Below are 25,317 nucleotides of genomic sequence, written 5' to 3' on the forward strand. Positions count from 1 at the left end.
CTGCCCAATGACGAAGTGAAGTTTATTTATAAAGCCGCTTAAAGAGACAGCAAATTCCACGAGATGATTGCTTTTACCGTGTGCGTTTCACTCATTGTAAATATTGACTCTGTAGAGTTCTCTCTCAGCGTACGCTTTGATTTCGAAGACAGCCGACAAGACGTTGCAGGCAACTGTCAAAGAATTACATGTCAAAACAAGAAAAGAGCCGACAGAATCCTCCTGCTATGAATAATTGATGGCAACGGCGACGTGGAAATAACGATACATGCTTTTTAATGACCCATATTAAGTTTGTCGTCGTCAGATATGGAACAAAGACAGACCTGACCTACATAGGCCGCCATATTTACTTTGAATTTGTAACGTCAGCCATAAATGTTTCTGTCGCTGGGAGGGAGGAGCTGGGTGGGGGGCGGTATCTCTGTTCTAATTGCCTCTTCGTCTCCATAATTTGCGGCTCTTTCCATTGTTTCAGCTCCCGATTTCATTAAAGCGACATCGTTTTTGCTTTGATTGCTGTCTCGCGCCGAATCATTTACAAGGCTTTCTAATTGTTTAAGTAATTAAGCGCAACTGGGAATTGATTGCTTCATCCGAGTTGAAGAGAAAGGGTATGTCCATTTGGTGGGCACGTTCAAACGTGCCCCCGTCCGCCAATCCGCAGCGCCGGCGATATTTACTTGGTCGTATTTAATCAGGCTTTCAGTGAGACGCCGTGCATGCGGAAAACTTGCTATCCCAAGAGGCCAACAGAAGTTGCTTACACAAAGTTATCAGATGGCCACAAAGTGCCAGCGTGTGCATTCATTGATATTTTTAAACACGGGCCTCATGCTACTTTTTTTTGTGGTGGTGGTGGGGGGGATTAGATAATCTCTAATTAGCATGGATGTTTGCGTCCGCACGAGACACGCTGCGACCAGGGAGGAGGGTTCCGGAGCTTCAAAGTCCAGACATTGTCAGGATTTGGTCTTCTGACTGAAAGATCCTTTTAGATAGCCGAGACGCACACAGCGAAGCGTATCAGGAACACTGAAGATCTATCAAGGCCTTTTTCAAAGTCAAAGTGTTTTTCCATCAGGCAGCCTTGTAATAAACAAAGATAACTCGAACCACCAAATCCCTTCCTTGTTGTACCTTGTTCTCGGCTGGGACTATTATTAGGAGAGTAAAGAGGGATTTTTTGGGGGGTTACATAAGAATACCTTTTTTAATGTTGCTTTTTTTTAAAATACTTGTTTCAAATAATGCTTTTTAATTAAACATTTTAAAATTATTTTTTAATTCAAAATTTTAAAATGCTTTTTCAAAATAATTTTCAAAATAAAGATGTATTTATTTATTGATTGATCTATTTATTTATTTATTTAATAATGTCCAAAGCAATGAATACATTTATTTATATACAGTAAAGTCTCGTTATATCGATATCGGTTATATCAATAGTACCGCTTATTACGATACTATTTCTATGAACACAAGGAGAAAATTTACATGCCGCAGGATCGGATATATCGATAGTCCGGTTCTATCGATATTTTTTCCAACTCCCGAGAATATCGATATAACGAGACTTTACTGCATATCTTCTTTTCCTTTCGGCTTTTCCCTTCAAGGGGTCGCCACAGCAAATCAGTGTCCTCCATCTTTAGAGGTTTGATCCGCATGTATGTTTTGGCCAAACCTCTGTATTTATCCGGGCTTGGGCCTGGCACACGAAGACTTATCTCCCTTTGTGGCTACAGAACAAGCAACTCGCTCAGTAATATCTATTTATTAAATTATGTCCAAAGCATTTATTTATTTATTTATCTACTTATATATTTAATAACAATAATAATAATAATAATAATAACAATAAAATTAACAATAAAAAATAATAAAAATAACTTTCATTCAGAACCGCCTTTTAAAACTCTCAATGACACTTTCCAAAGCCATTTGTATATTTGTTTATTAATTTAGTTATTTATTAAATAATGTCCAAAGCCATTTATCTATCCACCTATTTGTTTATGTATTTATTTATGAAATAATATCCAAAGCCATTTATGTATTTGTTTATGTCTTTATTTATTTATAAAATAATGTGCAAATCCATATATCTATTTATATATTAGTTTATTTATTTCTTAATTAAATAATGTCTAAAGTCATTTATCCTGTCACTGTAAAGCATTTTGAAAGGCGCTTGTAAATGAAATGTATTATTATCATCATCATCATCATCATTATCATGCATCTATTTATTTATCTATTTATGTATTTGTTTATGCATTTATTTATTTATGAAATAATGCCCAAAGCCATTCATCTATTTATATATTTGTTTGTTTATTTATTCATTAAATAATGTCCAAAGCCATTTATCTAATTATCTATTCTTTTTTTTATTAAATGTCCAAAGCCCCAATCCAGCTGACCCCCCAGCATTTACTCCCTTCTTTCAATGATGTGTGCACACTCGCAGCCGACAACGAGGCACTCTTAATATGCCAGTGACATGACATGCGTCAAGTCAATGAGGCACTCTAAGTATCCAGGTGAGCAGACTGACAGTCGACATATAACTTGCACCCCGTCGAGCCGGATAACCGCACGGGGTCAATTTCGATCGGTACGCCTGGCGAGCGTGCGGGGTGCTCAAATATAATCCCTGTTGAACTCATTGGGTGCTTATTTTCATTAATCTTTTAATGAATTCCAAATAAATTCTTGTGAGAACACGGCGCTTTATAATATGTCTCATTAACTGTCAGGCGTCTGAAATTACAACAAGCTATCGCAAAAAGGATTCCAGCGACGGCGTCAGTGAGCTGGCAGCATTAGTATACATTTTTAATGACTCAAAATGAGTGGTTGGAGTTGCTTAAAAAAAGGAGAAAAAAAGAGAAATTTCCGTAGGAATTGTGCCGCATATATAAATAGGACACACTTGAAAACATAAGCTGGCCAAAGGCAGCAGGGGGTTGTCACTCAGGCCACGCTCGGGCCCGGGGAGCTGCAGCTCAGCTCCAAGAACAGCATCCACCCTCCGCCCCGAAGCACACAGGATGAAGCCACAGAAGGCTGCTCAGCTGTGCGCCGCCGCTCCGGCAAGCTGCTAGCACGCCGGGACCCAGCTGAAGCTTCTCGCAGCTCAAAGTGGCCACGGTGAGCTGTTATTGCAGACTTTCGGGTTGGAGCCGCAGCTCTTCGGTGCCAGAGAGACCGAAGAGATTTGGGCTCCTTAATTTGATTTTCACGGCATTGATTAACTTGTCGGCATTAATAATAATAATAATAATAATAATAATAACAATACATTTCATTTTCAAGCGCCTTTCAAAACTCTCAAGGACACTTTACAGTCACAGGATATTTTTTCTGCGGGTGAGCAGCGGCAGCCACAGGCGCCAGCGTTCACTCAACATTACCTTGGCTTGCGGTAGAAAACAATATTTAGACTGTGCACTTTTTCCATGATGACAGTTCCAGGATGTGCCCTCTACCGTAAAACCGACCTTATTTATCGTAACGAGACATACGCTGGATATAAAACCTCTTCACACCCCCATTCACATGATTTTAAGATTTATGTTAACCCTCCTAGAGACAGCGGTCAGCTTACCATGTGATCAGGTTACAAGGTGGCTTAAAGCATGAAAGGGGGGACAAAAAACACCACATTAAATCAGAAAAGTCTGTTTTATGTGGCTTTTAACCTCAACAGGAGGAGAAAAAAGAAACTTTTACAGATAGTCATAAAATTCAACTGAGATAATGTGGTTGCACAAGTGTGAACACCCTCGTCTAAGTCTTGATGTGGTTGTTTAACTCATTCACTGCCAGACGATGTCCAAATAGGTGTCCACTCCAGTGCCAGGGTTTTTGTCATTTTCATTCAAATTGCAGGACCCAAAGAATAATGAGTTTTAGGACTACATAAACAGTCAATACAGTGTTGGAAACCTCTTATTATTTTACCAGAAATAAAGAGTTAATTCATAAGTTATATGGGTCTGGATTATCTGAGCTTGAAATGGGGGCGGCTGTAAAAATTACAATACCATGCATATTGATTTATATAGCGCTTTAACAACAACTGAAGCTGTAACAAAGCGCTAACATGGACAAAAGGCAAATGCTACCCCTTCGTGGAAGGGAAAAACATTGCCAGAGGTCTGACCAGCGCTTTATTGGCAAACGTGAAAAAAAACACAACCCGAACAAATTCGGGAATAGAGCTCCAAGTCACACTTTTCAATTCTGAATAAATTCCGAAATGGCAGCGAATGAGTTAAAAGCAGTCAGGTTCAAATTCATGTCTAATGTTGTTGAACAGGTTACGTATCACAACTATTACATTATGTGTGTAGTTTTTTAATGGAATGATGAAGCTATTAAATACCGAAGGGTTTGCATTTGAGGATTTGATATTTTGAATGCATGATGACATTTGACTGTTCAGTTAGCAAATGCATTTTTTCAAATAAGCACATACATCAACCTTGCATTTCCAGATTTGAAATGCATGCAAGGAGAGTGTGGCAGCCTGCGCTTCCAAATGTATGTCATGTTGCAAAGAACATTCTCTGTTTTCTACTGGCTATATGAATTTTACATGTTATCCCCTCCATGGCTTTTGAAATCTTTTTTTTTTATCTCCAAGGTGTGTTGAAGCAAACACGTCCCTACAGCTCAATCATTTATGATAGGCCGTGTTTTTTTTGTTTTGCGGCATGGCTTCAATTACTTGAAGGTGCTTTTTGGCGGATGGGGGCAGTGGGGTGTGTGAGAAGGTGCAGTGTCTGCGCTGCTGTTGTTCTTGGAAGATGATAGATGGGTTATTTTGGTGAGGAATACAATTGCGGTGTCAAAAGTGGCGCTTGCAGATGCATCATCTACTCACTCTGTTTTTTTTAATAGCCATGTCAATCAAAAAGGTTGGATCAATATTACTCAAGTTATATATATGTGAAACTTATTTTGGATGCAATTTCAATATGAATCTAACTCATGACATTATCCACGTAGACATATGACCAATTATTTAACTCATTCGCTGCCAGACGTGCAAGAATGTTTCCACTCCAGTGGCAGGGTTTTTGTCATTGTCACTCAAATTCCAGGACACACGGAATATTGAGTTTTAGGACTACATAAACATGGAATGCAGCGTAAGTAACCTCAAACTCTCTACTTTGATCAGAAAAAAATACCGTAATTCTTAAGTTATATGGGCTTTAACAACAGCGCTAATATGGGAAAAAATGGAAATGCTGCTGCTTGTGGAAGGGAAGAAACATTCTCAGAGCCCTGGACAGCGCTTTATCGGCACCCATGCAACATATCTACGTCATATTTTCAATTCCCGAATAATTTTTTGAATGGCAGTGAATGAGTCAATATCCATATTCAAGATTTGATCCACTATTATGGTTAGTCATTTCAAAACACCACCAAGACTTACAGGCAATACACAATTTTTATACCGGGTTGACATCTGAATTTCGCTGTAATTATTATTGAAGAGTAATTAAATGATAAGAAATGGACTAGAGTGTTCCAAGTGAAAATATCTAGAGGCAGGATTATTTCACGTTGCGTTCAACGGATCAAGCACTTGCAGTAATGAACGATGTTGCTTTGGTAAAAAAAAAAAGTTTCCTCAAAAAAAAAAAAAAAAAAACATCAAGCCCAGATGAGAAAATTTGACGAGCACAGCAGCTCAGCAGCACTTTTTAATAGTTGCTACGTTGTAGCCAGTCCGTGTATGTGATCATAAAACAAACCAACTCACACTCAAATCTCTTTTGGACTACAGAACGACAGGCAAGCATAAGAATCCGTTTAAAAAGCATCAAAGTGCACTCGGCATGCTATGTAGGCCATATAGTGAGTGCGGGCGCTTTCCAAGTGGCGCGGGGGCATTGGAACAGCTGACATTTTCACAAACCAGTAAGCCAGGTAATTGACTAGCTAAGTGCACAACACTTGCTACAAGCATAAACAGACTTTGTCGCACACTACCTCATTAAGTAAATGCAAATGTTCTTTAGGTACGGTGCAGGGACAACCGCCACGTTGTGACATGTGCCAGAGGATTGGAAACAAAAGAGATTTGTTGAGGGAGATGGCAAACGACGTCAAGCGTAATCATTTAGAAGTGAACCGCTCTTCTCAATGCCTGACATTGTGGCTCTTATCGGCTGAAATTGCGGCAGTGAGTCTGGGCTACGAGGGCTCCAGGGCTGAGCTTGGCTCAGATGTATCCATCATCCCCATTCGTTCAGGCCTCATATGTGACAGATGTATTTTTCTTGAGTACGTTGTTCAAAGAGTGCCCTACTCAGTTTGAGCATGCAATGATACTAATAATGGAGAGCGAGTGAGGTGGTAGGAGCGACACTTGAGGCTTACGCCGCTGGGACTTCTGGTAAGCAGCAAACGCACAGATCTCTCAGCGATAGGCGCAAAAAAAATGGGAAAAAAAGTTGAAAACGAACGGAAACTACAACTCGAACGTAAGAGAAAACGGATATGAACAAAACTTTGACTGGAAAGGGAAAGGACAAAAACAAGAAGAACGAGAAGCAGATTGAAAACACATATGATGAAGTTGAAGGGGACCGACTGTTAGCCACTAAAGCTAACACAGCACTACCTTGCGAAATCGACAAATTTCCTGGCTGGGCGATGGCACTAAGGGCTAATCGACAGAATTGACTTGGAGATATAAGAGCCAAAATGGACGCCAAGTTAGACAAATTCACAAAACAAATAGAGGAGATGAAACAAGAATTTGAACGCTTGCGCGAGGAAACGAATCAAAAACTTGATTCTGTAAACGTTGACATACAGGCGCAAAAGAAGGAAGTCGAGCAATGGAGCACAGAGATACAAGAAATTACAACAAAGAAAGTTCAGAGAGTAAGTCTCCGACTTGGAAGGAAGGTCGAGAAGGAACAACATTCGAATTTGAAGCTAACATCGCTAAGCTAAAAAAGCGGAAAAGGGTTACAAACTGCTATGGTTGATCATGAGGGGAAATAAAAGGTGCCCACAAAGGTTCCTTGAGCCCATACGAAAACAAACGTCCATCCTATGCACTATATCTGCTGTAGGATGACTCACTGGAGAGAGGTTGAAATAGATGGATGAGCTACTCTCCTCACCAGCAGTGGGGCAAAAACACATAAAAGCTTGGCCCGAGGTGGCTCTCGAAGACAGGTTGTGTCAAACCAGTTTACCCTCTGCGCAGCTGCCAGAGTGCCGCATCTCGGAGTCACCGTGACATCGAACACAGCCCCCCAACCACCCCCCCCCTTCAGCTGCATGAAGGGAATTTGCTATGATTTGTTGCAAGCGGGATTTTTGACAAACAAATAAAAGTATAAAGGAAAGTGCAGAGGAAAACTGACTTGCTCAATAATGTGGTCCAAACTACCGAATTATATTTCTTTTTATCAAATCTGTCAGGAGTGATCCAAACAAAATACAAATGGGAGTTAAACATTCGGCAAAAAGCACTCAAGTCATGCACACATCAATTTCCGATACTGCTTACACTCAGAAATACCAACTAACCACAAGGCAAGTACATTCTCGACAAATTTGGGCTTAGATTCGCACCTAGGGACGATTTAAGAATCTTCCATGAATGCAAGAAGCATATTTTTGGCATGCGAGAGGAAACCAATGCCTTTGAGAAACCCAGACATGCAGAAGTGGAAATCATCCAAACTCAACAATGGCAAAGCCACAGCCCACTATCGAATCGCCCGCCGTGTGAACTGTGAGGCGCGATATGCTAAACACCTCAACAGACAATGTCGGACTGATTTGAAATGATCAACACGGAATTGTGTACGATTTTCAACTCATTTGCTGCTTGTAGGAGAATATAATGTCTCATGAGAACAAGCTCATTACAGCCGTCGTGCACTTGCTTACAAAAGGTTCAGCATGGGTAAACATCTCCCGAAAAAAATGGATGATCTCACTTTGAACCTGGAAAGGGAGCGGGGTGGCGGGTGGAATTGTCCGATGATACTAATACCGGTTACCTATGATTCTATGGGCCAAACCACAGTCGGACAGTAAACTCATTCACGGCCAGACAAACGTCCAAAATTGTGTCTACTCCAGTGGCAGGGTTTTTGTCGTTGTCACTTGAATTCCAGGAACAACAGAATATTGAGTTTTCGGACTACAGAAACATTCAATTCACCGTATGAGACCTTAGACTCTCTTTTTTCATCAGAAAAAAAAGAGTTAATCCCTAAATTATATGGGTATGGAGTTATATGAGTTTGAAATGAGGGCAGCTCTCCAAAATACAATGCAACACATACATATTGGTTTATATAGCACTTTAACATCAGTTGAAGCTGGAACAAAGTGTTAACATGGAAAAAGGGAAATACTGCCCTCTTATGGTAAAAAAAAAATCATTGCTAGAGGCCATGGCCAATGCTTTATCGGCACTGAAGCATGAAAAAAAAACGAACACATTCAGGAATTGCGCTCTGTGTCATATTTTCAAATCCTGAATAAATTTGTGAATGGCAGTGAATGAGTTTTCATTTGCAAGCAGAAATGAACTTCTACCTCTTCCAAAGTGCCTCTTCAGAATTACCAACATGCATCACGAAAGCCAACCCATGTGACTCTGACCACATGCGACAGTTCCTTTTCATTCCACTCAGCAAAGGACCAAAAACTGCTGCGGAAATGTCGTCCTCCAGAAGAATAATCTGCAGCAACCCACGCTGGGCAAATTATCAGCAAGAAGCTTCCTAAAACCAAAACAATCAAATGAGACAAGCGGTTCCTCTCCTGCACCCGGTCGACATCACCAGGATCCGTCATTGACTCGTCTGCTTTGGCTTTTCTCCCTTTCATAGACTCGGTTGCTAATGATGGGAATGTTTGCCCTTGAAATCCCCGTTAATAAGCAGCGATGCTATGACATCCGCGATTAGATCATCCGGCGCTGTCACATCTCATCCCGAGGAGAATGCCACCAGACAAAAGTGAGAGTGGGCGCTGAGCGAGCGTCCTCTTTGCCTCTGCCTTCCTTCCTTCACACGTGTACACACAAACACGCACAATTGGCAGTTTGTGAGCACTTCACTCCAGTCACCCCACCCCACCATGCGCCCCACGTGGACCCAACGAGAGCTGACACCAAGCCTGACGTGAACCCTCTTGACACATGTAAGATGCTTGAGACAAACGCCTTTATCGAAAAAGCAGCCGCGGGCAAGGATAAGATTGAGTTTCCTTCCATGAGACTCTTGATTCAAAGACAACAATGAATTAGCATGAATCCGCTGCCGGTGAGTGACGCCCGCGGATGCGGCGGTGGGGGAGGGAATACAAGGCCGCTGCACTATTTACCACACATCCACCGCCGCCGCTGTCACTTGGCCATCTAAGTGTGACAGGAGGCTCGCATCAAACACAGGAGAGAGCGACGTGACGGATGGATGGCCAGGCAGCTGTTAAAATCTCCTGATTCAAGTCCAGACTGCTGTGATCAATTGCATCCGCGTGAAAATGCCATCCACTTTAATGTGACAGCGGGAGTGAGGGGTGGGGGCGTCAGGGCCCTATATTAAGCCATTTTAGGTGTTATGGTTGCCGTCACTGGTCCTGTACTTTCACGATACAAGATGATATATTCTGAGAATTAGTTCAAGTTGATTAACATCGTTGAGGCCTTTAAAGGAGAAATCCAATAAAAATCCTGATAATATTATGGATATATGGTCTACGTTTCACCTAAACACTCTAATTTGCTAGATAATAACATTAGTGGAATATTATATTAATTCCCTGCCATCCCCAAATGTATTTGGGTTTTGGTTTTTCTTCGGGAGCTGCTTGTAAAGCGCTGATCAGACCTCTGGCAATGTTTTTCCCTTCAACGAGGGGGCAGCATTTGCCTTTTGTCCATGTTAGCGCTTTGTTACAGCTTCAGCTCTTGCTAAAGCGCGACATAAATCAATATGTATGCATTGTATTTTGTACAGTCGCCCCTATTTCAAGCTCAGATAACTCCAAACCGATATAACTTAGGAAATAACTATTTTTTTCTGATGACAGAAGAGGGTCAAAGTGTTCTTACTCTGAGTTGAATGTTTATGTAGTATATTCTGTGGATCTTGCGATTTGAGTGAAAAGGACAAAAAACCTGGCACTGGTGACACATTTTTGCACATCATCTGGCAGTGAATGAGTTAAAGGAAAAATCAAATAAAAAATATCCTTATTATATTATGATATATGGTCGACAGTTCACCTAAGCACTTCACTTTTCTTGATATTATTTATATTTGTGAAATATAAAATCCCATTTTTAGCGTTGCCACATGCTGTCCAACTAAAAATGATGTCATGTGGCTCAGGGTTGAGGTCATGATCAATCACGACTCATCTTAAATGTCATATAACCAAAATCAAACGGCTTGTAAGTACCATATTTTCCGGACTATAAAGCGCACCGGATTATTAGGTGCACCTTCAATGAATGAAGTATATTAAAAATGTTTCCATATATAAGGCACACTGGATTATAAAGCGCATGGTCAGTTTATGAAAATTTGAAGCCTTTTCTGCCTGACAGTGCGGGAAAATACAGGAGGTGGTAGAAAGGAACTTTTTTCTTTATATTTAATATTACAGCATTACCATGTAAACATCGACAGACATCGCTATATGCTACATAACGCGCATTCTTCCCCAGAGACAAGTGTGTGGATATTAGCGAGAGATGAATGCCTGCACCGGTGAAAGAGACGTCTGGAATAAAGAGAAAAAAATTCATTGAGATATCTGCAACCCAGATCGCAAGCGACCTCACATCCAGCACAAGTAGCACCGCACGTTTGATGCAGGTTCATTCCGAATGCTTCGAGCGGCCAACCGGCAGTCGGAATACGTCTTTGTTTCTGTAAATTTCAATGTTGGATGTCACTCGGAACCCTGTTTTGTGTCCCGTGAGATAGACGGAGTGTTTTATCTGAACGACAAGGCGCATTTCTTTGCTTTTCTGCTGTTTTAGCTCAAGAAACTGGCCAGTGATTATACGATGTGAACAAAGATAGAGATAAAATGACATAAATCAGGTGGATGTGACTGCATCCCTTTCTTGTTGTAGATTTGAGACTTGTTTTCTCGCAGTCTTCTGAGCCCTGTAAGTGCGTCATGTATACACCGGGCAGGTAATATTGTGTTTTATGTCTCAACGGGCGCGGATAATGCTGCCTGAGCACATTCTGGTTCGCGGTGTGCAATTTTCGGCTTCCTTAGCTGAATGCTGTCACACAGTAACAACGATGGATGAGCTCTAATGTTTGCAACGTGACACCCCTGGCACAGCGGTGCAATCTCAATGAGTCGAAGCGCGTTGACGCTTTAACCATTAACTGCCAAGAGACATATGTTGATTTTATACCACCTGGCTTTAAATAGTGTATCGAGGTGGTTTATTTAGCACATTAATCCAGAGATTTTTTTGGGGCGTTGGCTAATTAGCATTGTGGGTACATAAAGTATAGTATGCTTGCGACTTCGTAATCAACTGTATTCTTTTCATTAATTACTGGTCAATAACATCAGGATCTGGGTATGACTAAATATGACTGTGGGGCAGTGTCTACCATGCATACATACCATGCATGGGTTTCAATCTTAGGGAAAAAATTGGAAGATTTTGATCTGAGGGTGGGGTCCCGAGAGAACGTTGACATTCGCTCATATCAATAGAAACTTCAACTTCACCGACAATATGTCAGTGTCAGGAAGCCCAGCATATGATCCCTTTACTGGTTTCTTGGCGGCTGGCGAGTCAAAGAGCCCCAAGAGACCGTAGAGACAGTGGTCTGTATCAATGACATAACTGGAACCAGACAGTCCTTGATTGGACCCAAGAAAAGCACACCCCAAATGCACTCTAAATACAGAGACTGTAACAAAAATGAAGCGACCTTATCACTCAAAGCAAACAGAAAGAGAAAAAGGGAAGCTACGTGTTAAGTGAGAATGTTACAGAAGAAGAAAAAATTTACTTCCCATTTCAATTCACAGTACTGGATTAGCTCCAGTATTTCATTATATAAATAATATACTGTAAATACCTGGAAGGTATGCCATGTGATAAACATGACGTATCAATGGCGTAATTACAAACGGCCCCTCCTCTGTACAATTGAAGTCATTCATTAACGTGTTTCGGGAAACCGGGTTCCACAAAGAAAATCCACAAAAGCACGGGGAGGGCATCCAAACATCACACGTAGATTCCAATTTAAATCTCCTGACTGTGAGGCGGATGGCTTCCACATAATCCCAGTGTGCTAGCGCTCGGTTTCAACATCCCTAATCGGGTGTCAAAGTCAATACATGCAGGTACAAGATTTAGGATCTGAAGTGACATGTTTACATTTGTAAACCTCACCACAAAAGTCTCAAGCGTGTTATTATTGTAGAAATCCACCCCTCAATACCTGAAAGACAAAAGTAGCGTTGTGGCAGACTGCTTGGTTTGTCACAAATCTTTTTTTAATTCTTCTTCCCCCGAGAAAGAATAGTGCTCGCTATTGACTGTGAGGATGGTAACAGTCGCAATGACTGTTAGCATCCAGTATAGAAATGGCAGCTTTATTGGGAAGGTCGACACTTCGAGTCGCCAGAATGTCACTGTTGGAGCTTGTGACCTTCTGAGAATACATTAGCACTCGTTAGCGTTTCTGTAGATTGCATGTCTTGATACTGGGAAAAAGCAATGACGTGACTGGATTTCCGCTCTGTCTCATGGGAACTAAATACAAAGATTAATTGAGCAACCCTGGTGAAGGGTGTTTAAAATGCAAGTAATTAATTTTAATCTTGTCTTCAGATGCAAATGTGGACGAAAGGCATCCGGAAGTGACAACCCGGTGGGAGAGACCAATCTAGAATAGGAATCTTTCTCGTTTCTCTGTGTGCCTTAAAAATATATCCTAACGACCCTTTCTTCATCCATTTTCCAGACCGCTTAATCCTCATTAGGGTCGCGGTGGATCATATCCCAGCCGTTTTAGGGCATAGGGCCGGGGACACACTGAATATGTTGCCAGCCAATCGCAGGGCACACAGAGACAAACAACCATCTGTCTGCACTCACAGTCACACCTAAGGACAACTTTTGAGTGTTCAATCAGCCTGCCATGAAGGTTTTTGGAGTGTGGGAGGAAACCGGAGGACCCAGAGAAAACCCAAGCGGGCCAGGGGAGAATTTATAAAAACAGGGCTTTTTTGGGTGGGGGGCAGGAAGGTGAGTAATTTAAAAAAAATTGAAAATACCCAAGTTCAATCATCATCATACAGAATTGTTTCCAAACAGTGGTAAAATTCCAATGAAAACGCCCCTGACCTCACGTCACTCTCGGACTATCACACCCATGGTCACATTCATTCTTGCAAATACGGATTGTGACATGATATGGGGGGTTAGGGGGGGCTGCAAGTGAAAAGGCACATTCCAGAAAAAGGCAAACAAATCAGTCAACAAACTGGCACGGACACCCTCGTGCCAGGTGCTAAACGTGACCCCGTAGCTACATCTGCTCCTGGTGGGAGACGACATGCGTTTCCGTTGTAGCCAATCAGCTCTCGCTTCGGCACTCACACTGTCATCCACCCGTCATCCAATGCCGCAGCTTCCTGAACAGCAAGATGGTGAAATTGCAGCAATTCAACGCGAGGTGACCAGACTTGACGATACAATCAGGTTCAAGTTTCCCTTCTTCCTCATTCCACTTCCTGGGCTGTCAAATCCACTAAAGGAACTCAGCATAGTCTGAGTTAAGAAGAAGATTATTGCTCGTGAATAAATCATGCAGAGGCAAGGAAAGAAAAAAATATTTATCCTTTTCAATCTCACAGTAGCCTTGTTTTTTCATAAGACTTTGTATAGTATGCAGTAAGAATATGATGGAGGGAAGTGGTGAGTGAGACATGCATGCCAAGCCCAAATTCAGTGACTCATTCTGGTGTTGTTCTTCAACATCATTGCCATCATTTTGACTCATGTGATGGGCCGCAATGTGCCAAATTTCTGCTGAAATCCCGAATTGGATTGATCAAACAGAAAATCACCAGTCGCGCTCCATTCCAGCTCCTTGAACACCTGTAGTGAAAATCATCTGATTTTCTTCTCAAATCTGGCGCAAAAAAATATATATAGCTGAGTTTAAATCCACTTGCAGGCAACAATACTTTGAAAGCTTGGACGAACTCAAGAAAACAAGTGCCATAATGACCCAGATTGCAACCTAACCTACAGTACTCTGCGGGTGTTGTGGTTATGACCTCAGAGCTCCTGGGTATGTGATTTACATTGTGTTGAAAACAAAACAAAGCATAAATCCTATACTCGCCCAAGGTATAACTGGACAAAGATCTCAATTGTGACCCCTTTTTTGTATGTGTGTGTGTCTTTACCATCCAGGGACATAATCCCTGTTTGGCCGTGCAGCTGGCATGCAATTGAGTCACGCGTCAACCCTGATTAGAAGTAGCAGTGGTCCGCGGGCCCCGTTCTTCTCCCAGAGCCAGGAGAGGGAAAGGCCAGGGCCACCACATCCAGTTCTTTGGACGTGACCTTGATGGGCTATGATAGAGAGGAAGCGACACAATTCGCAATGCCACACAATCTGTAACCTTCGACTCGCCGCTCTGCATGTGCAAGCCACTGAGCAAAGGCAGACACACACACACAGTCAACCCTGTACTGCCATTAATTCCAGCAGTCTCCTCCTTCATGCCATCCAATCATCCATCTCTCTCTTTGCATATTGGCTGCAGCCTTTGTGTGAAGGATCTTAATTTCAAATATGATTTCATTTTCATGCTCAGCAGCTGCTATGCTAATTTAAAAGCGATAGTGGCTTAAAGGAAGTCCAAATACTCAGCTGAACGGGCAGGTGCCGCATACCATACGATGAAATTCTATTAAAGAAAGTATATTAGAAGTAACAACATCCATGACATCATTTTAATCTTTGATCTTCATCGTTACGACCAACTACAAGAATCGTATAGCAGTAGGAGTATAACGACATAGGCATTAGCAGAATGCGATCTTCGTCACATCACCTCATCATCACTTCACCTTGTTCCAAAATTACTCTATGTTAATATATCATTATCTAACTATGCCAGTGACATAAGCGCGATACAGTTTTCCACAACATGACAAGGGCTACCATGACACATTCCACCATGGACGGTGAACAGATGAAGATGAATCTGTCCATGTTATCTATGGATCTATCTATCTTTAGTATCTATCCGCAGGTGTCGAAAAAACAGATGCTGATATTCAACCAGCAGATCAATGAGCTCCCCGTACCTCCTGGGTAGAGCATTTATCTAGATCTGGATTTGAAATCTCTGTATCGAAGGTATCTATCAATCTATGGTATCAACCAAAGGTATTGGTGTAGGGCACAAGTGTCAAAGTCAAAGCCCGGGGGTCAGATCTGGCCCCACATATTTTATTTAGCCAGTGAAAGCAAATCAAGCATATGAAATTCCATGATGCTAGCTAAAGTCTAAACCAAAATTAAAATTTGTCATATGTTAATGTGAGAGCAATACTAGTCATTTTTTTACTTCAAATTTGAAAAGTAGTTATTCATTAACTCATTCACTGCATGAATTTATTCGGGAATTGAAAATATGACGTGAAGCGTCATTCCCGAATTTGTTCAGGTTTTGCTTTTTCTTGCAAGATGCCGATAAAGCACTGGTCAGACCTCTGGCAATGTTTTTTCCCTTCCACGAAGGGGCAACATTTGCCTTCTTTACAGCCACCCCCATTTGCACCTCATATTACTCCAGATCAATATAACTTACGAATTAACCCTTTTTTTCTGATGAAAGAAGAGAGTTTAATGTTTCTTACACTGCACTTCGAATGTATACGTAGTCCTAAAACTCAATATTCTGTGAGTCCTGGAATTTGAGTGAAAATGACAAAAACCCTGGCACTGGAGTGGACACATTTTTGCACATCTGGCAGGGAAAAATAATTTCTTGTGTCCTCAACATGTAATTTGTGGAGGGGATGAAACATTTTAATGGTTTACCCAAATTCATAACGGCCCTCCAGAGGAAACCGTAACTCCAATGTGGCACGCGGCAAAAAAATTAGTTTGACGCCTGTGGTTTATGGTATCACTCTACCAGACTGCATAGTATCAATCCAACTATCAATGGTATCTCTCTCTCTATTGATCGATCTATCCATCTATTTGAAGGTCGCGTTGGAGTTCTGCTGACGTCATCAACATTTACACTAAAAGCTACAATCACCAAAGGCAAAACTGTCGACAGATGCCTGGCAAGTCAGGACACAAAAGCATTAAAGACGCCATAGCAAGACCAGAATATTTACTGAGTGGTCAGTGGTATCGTGTTTTGCGGTGTCAGACTAGAGCTGATAAGGACCAAAAAAAAATGCTGTTGTGAGCTGAGAATACACTACTCATGGGGCATGACTGTTGAGAAAGCAAGTTCAATAAATAATAATAAAGGCAAATCCAATACAATACAATCCAATCCAACAAAGCCAGGCGGTGCTGTACAGCGAGCTAAATATATAACAATACGACAAGCTCAAACACTCAGCATCGCACAAGTATAGCTTTTTGGGGGGTTAACATATTGTGTAGCTTTCATTGAAGGGAGCGCACTTAAGAAGAAATGTGCTTTGAAACAAGTGCGCGACTGAAGCTAGAAGAGAATGAGCGGTGTAGCAAACCAGAATAGATGGAATGTATTCTACAACAGAACAGCGATGCAAAACGCATACAGTGAAAACACGAGTGGGGGCTGGGTGGGGGCTCGGGTTACCCCGATGCAGGTGGACAGGAAAGCAATGCTGATCCGTGGGGGAAAAAAAGAATGAAATAAATAAATCCCAGTCGACTCTGGTGAAATGCCTTGCGCTATTTGCATAGCAAATATCGGAGAAGTGGGAACGAATGGTAGGATGCAGCACAGAATTATGGGAGCAGTCCTTTGACTGATTTGGATAACGACTTGAAATAGATAGAGGGGAGGAACATTACCATATTTCCTAGTGTATAAGGTGCACCGGCGTATAAGGTGCACCCCCAATGAATGGTGTATTATCAAACGTTGGAGCAGTACTTCGATTGATTTGGATAACGACTTGACACAGACACAGGCGTGGGAAGTTACCGTATTTTCCGGTGTACAAGGTGCACCGGACCAAAAGGCGCACCCTCAAAGACTAAAAAAAAAAGATTTTCCAAATATAATACATAAATCAGTGGTTATTAATCTTGTTGGCACCGACCCGCACCAGTTTCATATAGTCATTCACCGAACCCTTCTTTAATAAAAAATAAAATTATCATTAATCATTAATATCACTTTGTTCAAATACACAAAAAAAACACAGTGCATGAACTCTAAACACCTTCTATGACTGTGCCCACAAACTCTAGACTAGATATAAAAGGTTTCCAAATATAACGCACACCACATTATATGTGGCTCAATATTACTTCACATATCAGGCAGTGTCATCTTTTAAAGAAAATCACGGCTTCTGGGTGCGCCTTATAAACCGGAAAATACGGTATGTTTCACTTTTATTGAGTCTTATGGTGCTGAAACATTATTTTAAATCTTGTGAGCTACCTTCTCGCTAGTTTTTCTTAAACACGCGGGTGGTTTTGTTGAGCAGTCGTCTTTCATGCTCCTTGCAAGTGCTCTTATTTCGTATTTGTGCCTTTGAGTGTTTGTTTATGAAAAGAGTGGAAGTGCCATAGCGACCGTCACTCTAGTTATTTTTTTCAGATCACTCAAGAATCTCAGCCATGATTTTAAAAATGTCAATTAAGACACTCAAAATTCTCAGATGTCAGTCAAGATTCCGCTATATAAAAAAGAAACATTAATGTTATCAGTCAAGCTACACTAGAAGATATTATCATTGGCTTCTTATCAAGGTGTACTGAACATATAAGCATGCTAGCTTTGTTTAAAAACATTATTTCTGGATTTTTTTTGGGGGGAGGGGGGGTATACTTTCCATATTCTTTGATAAAAATAGTTTAGGAACATGAAAATGTCAATGTAGTCCTAATAAAGCAACCACTGATTGTGTATGCACTGAAAAAGTCCAATACTTCACATCTGTGCATGAAATGAAATTATTTTTCCCAATCTTGCTTATTTCCATCTCACATTTACTGACAGTCGCCCACGTTTGTGATTTGTGTGTTTCCATCTCTTTTTTTCTGTCCACATATACAAAAAAAATACAATGATTGAATGTTGAAACTCCACTGCACTCCTTGAGTGGCCCACCCTGCTGAACTGACACCACATGGAGGCAGCAGCTGCTCCCTATGGAGCCGTATACACGCTCGGATGCAGCTTGAAGATTTTGCATTCATCAGAGAACAAGTTTTTGCAATTTTATGAGGTGGAGGGGGGGGGGGGGTAAATGCTATTTTCGAATATCTACCTTTGTCTTGGTTGCTAGTCTTTTACCTCCCTGCAGACATCATTTACCCCCCACCCCCATATTCCCTCTGGTCTCCCCTAATAACAAATAGGCTTCCAGTGGCATCTGAAGGGAGCCTGCATGCAGCACTTTCACCTCACTTTTAGTCCAAACGAAGACAAGGCATGAACACGTGCATGGCACAATGGGGATCACTTGGCTCCGGTTCAAGCTGGTGGCTGAAGCCCTGATGCCAATGCTCACTCAGCTCCACTGTGCACTGCATGTCTCCCTGCATGCAATTGATACTCGACCTCTACCTTCTTGTTTTAGCTGCCGTTTTCCCTTTTTTTTTGGACAGCACATTCTTCCCCAAAACACCTGCCGAAGAATTACATCACGTCTGGCTTTTTTACACGAGTTCTCAAGCATGGCGACATCTCACGGAAGAAAAAAAAAGTGTAAATAACTGGCAGAATTGGAATAGCCCGCAACAATGACAACTCCGTAGTGATGACATTCAAAAGACACACACGCACACACACACGCACGCATTAAAAAACAACACCCCGGCGGCGTTTTAGCTGAATTAAAGCTCATTACGAAGGTTCATTTTGCGGCTTAGAAGGTTCATTTTGCGGTTTGAGTGTAGAAGGTGCGCGATGTCGTTACCTGAGCCTCAGCCGGCGATCCCACACAGAAGCGACGGGTTGCTTTTTTGCGTATTCCAAAAAAAAAAGAGGCAAAAAACGACCCTGCATCAAGGTAAGAAAAAAGCATGAGTCGGAAACGAAGCGTAGTTAATCTTCGGAGTTGTGACGGTCGTTCTTATCTGCTGTCTGCGTACAGGAGAAAGCGAGAGCTAGGGAAGCCCGGAGCGGCTCCGTGTGCAGACAAAGATGCTTCCTCTCCTCCGCAGCAGCATCTTCCTCCTCATCCTCAGCATTGGGGGTGGGGGGTGCTCTCCCCTGACACTTGATGCTAACAGTTGGCGAGGTAGCTCGGCCCGGGTTGAGGGCGCGGTCAGTCGTCGTGGACCAATGGAGCTTCCCACCCCGTCAACATGGTTGCCATGGAGGATTGCCATGAGCGTTCAAGCACTTGTGGTGGGCAGAGTGTGCCTGTTCTGGCACAAAGTTGGGGTCATTTAATTAGAAATTTTGATTTGATTAAAGTCGAGTCCAATATTGGTGCTGTTGAAGTATCTGTGAGCGAGCCCATGAAAACTACAGCGGTCAGTTTTTTTAAATGGTGTGGTGTGTGGTTTTTTGATGATACTATCGGTTACGCTACACGCCCTGCTAACCGCTATAGTGAGAAAAAAACGTCAGGATTGTCATTTTGATACCTCCTGATATATATTGGATGGGTTTGGATGTACCTTTATATGTCTCGCAGTGGAGAAATTTACATTTCACAACAGCAAAGTTATGAAAGGAAGAGGAAAGAAAGAAGTACAAAAACAAACCATAACAAAACAAAAAATATGCAAACGCTTTCGGTAACTTCCGCCGAAACACCCATGCTAAACCTAATGGCTATCCGAACATCCAAACATTTTAATCTTCCGAGAAATATATTACTTAAATAGAGTACTTCTTTGACACCAATGACAACTTTATTAGCTCGGCCTTTGCCATCTTAGATGCTTTAAGAAGCACATGTCAAAGTCGAGGCCTGGGGGCCAAATCTGGCCCGCTTCATCATTTTATTCGTCCCTCAAAAACAAATCAAACGTGTGAAATGCCATGATGCGTGTTAAAGTGTGAACTGAAATGTAAAATTATCATATGTAAACTACAATAACAGTCAACACTCTTGACTTCTGATTTGAAAACTATTTATTCATTAATTTGTTGTGCGTTCTGTATATATGTGCAGGGGATGAAACATTTTAATGGCTTCCCCAAATTCATAACGGCCCTCGCGAGGAAATCGTAACTACAATATGGCCGGCGGCAAAAAATGAGGTTGACACCCGTGCTCTACATTGCCAGAAGGAGGACAAAAGTGCAAAGGTAAGTTTTTCAGTAAGTACATTCACACCTTTGGGCAATTTATACTGTTCAATGAATCTAAAATATATGCATTTGGAACACGGGGAAGATCAAAATGCTGATTAAATAGTAATGTGAAAATATTTACAAATGCAACTTTTCTTGAATTTACGCGCTGAAGAGTTTCAGGATGGATCTTATTAGAATATCTGCTAAAAAAATGTACAACATTCGCCATTTTTTTCTAAATCTTCCAAAATGAAAAGAAAAACAGCATCAGTTTGAATGTGTGAGGAAAGTCAGAATACCCAGAGAAAAGCCACAAAGCTCTGCATCGAGGACGCAAACTCCATTCGCTTTGATTCCAACCCCGAATTCAAAAGTGAGTCAGACATACTAACAAGTTAGCCACCACCCCGAGGATATTCATTGAACATTTATTGTAACGGTTTGTTGTTTGCACTGGTTTAAAACTTCCCTGCGGCACACCAAGAGCTCTTTTTTTTAAGATTGTTTATATGGTTTACACAAAATGATCCGCGACAAATGCTCCGCCATTGAAAAGCCCTACCATATAATAAAAATGTTGTTAAACTCATACCTCTCTGAAAACGACAATCAAAACAAAGCCTTGAGCCATACGCTTTCATTTATGTGGGTTGACTGTGTGTGCAGCATCCTGATTTGGGTCATTTTTTTTAAGCTCGATATGTCTGAGAATCAACACATCTATTATCATCTAAATACCACATTTTCCGGTATATAAGGCGCACCCTGAATGAATGGTGAACTTTTTCCATATACAAGGACCTTGGGTGTCAAAGTCATGGCCCTGGGGCAAAATCTGGCCTTTATATGAAACTTGTGAATTTCCATGATGCTTGCTAAAATCCAAACCAAAATGTCTGATTTTCCCATGCAAATCAATATAACAATCATTATTTTTTTAAAACAATACAATTTCTTCAAATTGTAAAACTATTTGTTAATTTGTTGTGCGCTCTATATGTAATATATGGAGCGGATTAAACATTCTAATGGCTTCCCAAAATTTATAATGGCCCCCAAGAGGAAACAGTAACTACAATGTTGCCCGCATCAAAAATAACTTTGACATCCTTGCTGTAAACAAGCAAACAATCGTATTTTCCGATGTATAAGGTGCACTGGAGGAAAAGGCGCACCTCCAATGAATGGTGTATTTTCAAAATGTTTTCATATATAAGGCGCACCCGACTATAAGGCACACCTTCAATGAATGAAAAAAAGTTTTCCGCATTCAAATGTCAGAGATATGACAGTCAGACACTGTGGAAAGATTGTCCCTACTGCCAGCAGGAGACACAGCCATTCATGACAGACGTCTGAATTCTGCAGCCCTGTGCCAAGCTATTGATTGAGACTATATGCAAATTTAAGTGATACATTAGTAAAACATAGTTTTCTTGATTAGAATACCACACCCCTGGAGCGTTCTGAGCCCCAACAGCTGTAAGCAATAAAACATTGTCTTTTCCATGAGCTGATAAATTTGTAACCTGGCTAATGACCTCTTCCTGTGCAGGATTTTCAAGTTGTAAATAACTTTGGTGATAAAGGAGTATCCCAAGTCCAAAATTCTGTGCAAGGTCAGATCTCCTAAACTGACAGTTTAACTTGCTGTGTCTGTTGACCTGATTGACCCCAGGTTGTCTGTGCTTCAATTGTGTATTCAGTCTCACATGTTGGCTAAGCGTATAACAGCATGAAACTTTTAAGTATGATAACTTCTTATTCTGTCTAATCTCTATCATCAATATATAAATACACTACAGTTTTCCAATTATAAGGCACACCACCTCATAAGGCGCTACAATAAAGGCTGTTACGCACTACTTCTTCGACAGTGGGGAAAAGGAGTCGGTGGCTGCTGACAGTCGTTGAGAGACCTGTTGTGGCTCACATATACGTCACATATAAGGTGCACCTGCGTATAAGGCGCATGGTCATCTTTGGAAGAAAATCAAGGCTTATGGGTGCGCCTTATACACGGGAAAATACAGGATTAAATAACACTAAAAAAATCAGGGTTGATAAGAGCAGAACAGTCTTTGTACGAGGCCGCCTGTATCCCGCCATTATCTGCAATGTAAACTGGCGGCGTTGATCCCGATTGTGCAGTTGGCTGCAATTTAAAATTTTAATTGGCTAATCCCGTTGAAGAAGTTCTGACACAACGCTGGCAAGAATGCCATCAGATCGAGTTCCGGTATACAGTATGTAGGATTGGATTGCAATGCAGCGAAATAGTGGAAACGGATCAAAGCCGTTCATCATTGATTTCCCAAGTTGCTCCATTCGGGGGAGCCGAGCGGGCGGGCGAGGGGGGGTCCCTCTGAGTGCTCTTTTTATTTTATAAAGGCAGGACTTTGGATTTGAATTGCGCTCACGTATTGACTCTTATTACATTGTTTCGGGTGTTGGGTGAGTTTTGATATCATTGCCACTATATAGGAAAGGTAGCATGAATCGATGTGGACTTGGAGGGTAGATACTTGACAGGCAATTACCAAGTCTGCAACTGGAAATATTCGGTTCACTCCCACCCAACCCCCCTGTAATACATTTCCTGACCGGAGTGCATGAGAACAGGCATCCGCTTGTGCTGCATCAGATTTATATCAAATCGGCCATGAAAACACAGACGATAACTAAATCCAGCCTGGAAAGAACACGAGTCGATGAAGGATGGCAAATGATTGCAAGAACACTATAAGAAAAAAACATGAGTGTACCGTGGGTTGAGATATATATATTTTCATTGTTGGAGAATATTTTACCTTTCAAGTGACAGCGCAACCCCCGAAAGCCTTCCAAGGTGTGCTTTTAAGGGGCCGAGATTTCCCAGCGAGAGATAGTCAAAGCTACCTCGTATTTGAGGATGACGTATGAATTATGAATGTGCTCAAATGTATTTTCCTTTTTTTTTCTTTCTTGGAAAAACAATTCAGCCTAAGTGTGTAAATGGAGAGAACCCTTTTGCTGTCTCATCCAAAAATTCAGACTTGGAAAAATATATATACATTTTTTTGTGGTATTTAAGAAAATAAAAGCCTTTTGTCATACAATTAACTCATTCACTGCCATTTCTGAATTTATTTGGGAATTGAAAATATGATGTAGAGCGAGATAAAGCATTGGCCAGACCTCTGGCAATGTTTTTCACTTCCACGAGGGGGCATAATTTCCCCTGTTTTCCATGTTAGCGCTTTGTTACAGTTTCTGATGTCGTTAAAGCGTTATATAAACCAATATGAATGTATTGCATTGTATTTTCGACAGTCGCCCTCATTTCAACCTCATATAACTCCACAACCATATAATTTAGGAATTAACTCTTTTTTCTGATGAGAGAAGAGAGTCTAAGGTTTCTAACGCTGTATTGAATGTTTATGTAGTTCTGAAACTCAATATTCTGTAGGTCCTGTAATTTGAGTGAATATGACAAAAACCCTGGCACGGAAGTGGATACATTTTTGCGCAGACTGTGCATTTCTCTTTCTTCCTATTGAGAAATTATGGTGGAAAATGATCACAAACTCCCAAGTTTCAAAACGGATTATAGTGTCAGAGTTTTTTTTCCTTTAGCTCGATTAAAATCGTCACACACTCACGGCAGGTTGAAAAGTTCAAAAGCATTAAGCACACAGACGACGGCCCGTGTTTATGTGGATATATTTCACTGGTAGTTACGGCTTAGCAAATGTTACATTTAATGTCAGGGATTTTTATCCTTTGCGATGCAAAAGCTACTCGTTTTTAGTCGCCTATCACTAATATGCTCATAGAAGCCAAGCGAATGCATTAGCATCAGTTAAGGCATCTACCCTGTAAACTTTGAGATTCAGATGTCTCACTTGACGAAGCTGAAGAACTTTAACACCAGTTCCCCTCCGTTGAGGATGCCACGCACGCCTGCAAACATAGAAAAAAACACAATGCAATTGTCAAAGTTGTAATGAGAAATCAAAGCTCGGCCTTGCGTCCCTTTTCACAACATCAGATATATTTTAAATGAAACCGGCCAGGCAGAACTATCAGACTCTGAACCCTCTGCAAAAAATAAATAAATAAAAAAGTAGAGATAATGCAAGCCTCTTTTTTACTCCCGTGCACATAATTATGATTGGCCTCAGTCAATCAGCAGTTTTCCTGTTTTGCCTCCCTCTTGGGAAGTGATCTTTCGCAGCCCCATAAAAATGAGAATGTTACATCCGCACTCTACCTCTGTATTGTGCAGGGAAAAAAAAAAAAATAAATTTAACTAACGCGCGGCGGCTGCATGAGCTCCCTAAATTCATTTGTTGATCTTTGGGAATTTGATTTAGTCGGACTTGGAGTCGCCGCAGTTTTAAGCCAAAGAGACACAGTGGATTTGACTGCCTGTTGTAATTCGGCCACAAGTTGGCCTCCGACATGAGCTGCAGAAATCAAAACAAGAATATTTTAAATCAGCAAATAAAGTCATTTGCAAATATTCAAATACGATGCGGCATCTAAAAAATGATAGCGGCCCGCCAGAGTGTGAACAACATGAGATTTTAATGGCTGTCCTCGAACAAAAGAACGGCGGCGTCAGACGCGGACCGCAAAGTTCCACAAAAGCCGAAGCAGTTGAGTACTCTGTGTTCATTTACATTCAAATGAGCGCTGAGCAGTGTTGAAAGTTGAAAGCGCAGAAAACGGGCCTTGTCGCTTCATGTCCACTGGCAGTCACTTCCAAGCTTCGCTCTCACAAACAAACATCTCTGGTAGCCAAAAAAA

At 41.3% G+C, this 25,317-nt stretch overlaps 1 protein-coding gene across 11 annotated transcripts in view; it reads right to left on the bottom strand.

Moving 5' to 3' along the window:
* Positions 1-19,405, bottom strand: part of LOC148886521 (neurexin-2-like) — a 162,500-nt gene extending 143,095 nt beyond the window's left edge. For all 11 annotated transcript variants that reach the window (XM_089016455.1, XM_089016452.1, XM_089016449.1 and 8 more), the window contains exon 1: positions 19,190-19,405. The gene's annotated coding sequence lies outside the window, so the exon portion shown is untranslated. The remainder of the gene's footprint in view (positions 1-19,189) is intronic.
* Positions 19,406-25,317: the final 5,912 nt, after the last annotated feature.

This window comes from Hippocampus bargibanti, linkage group LG16 (genome assembly GCF_051943395.1).
Source record: "Hippocampus bargibanti isolate YZ-2025 linkage group LG16, ASM5194339v1, whole genome shotgun sequence".
Taxonomy (NCBI): Eukaryota; Metazoa; Chordata; class Actinopteri; order Syngnathiformes; family Syngnathidae; genus Hippocampus; species Hippocampus bargibanti.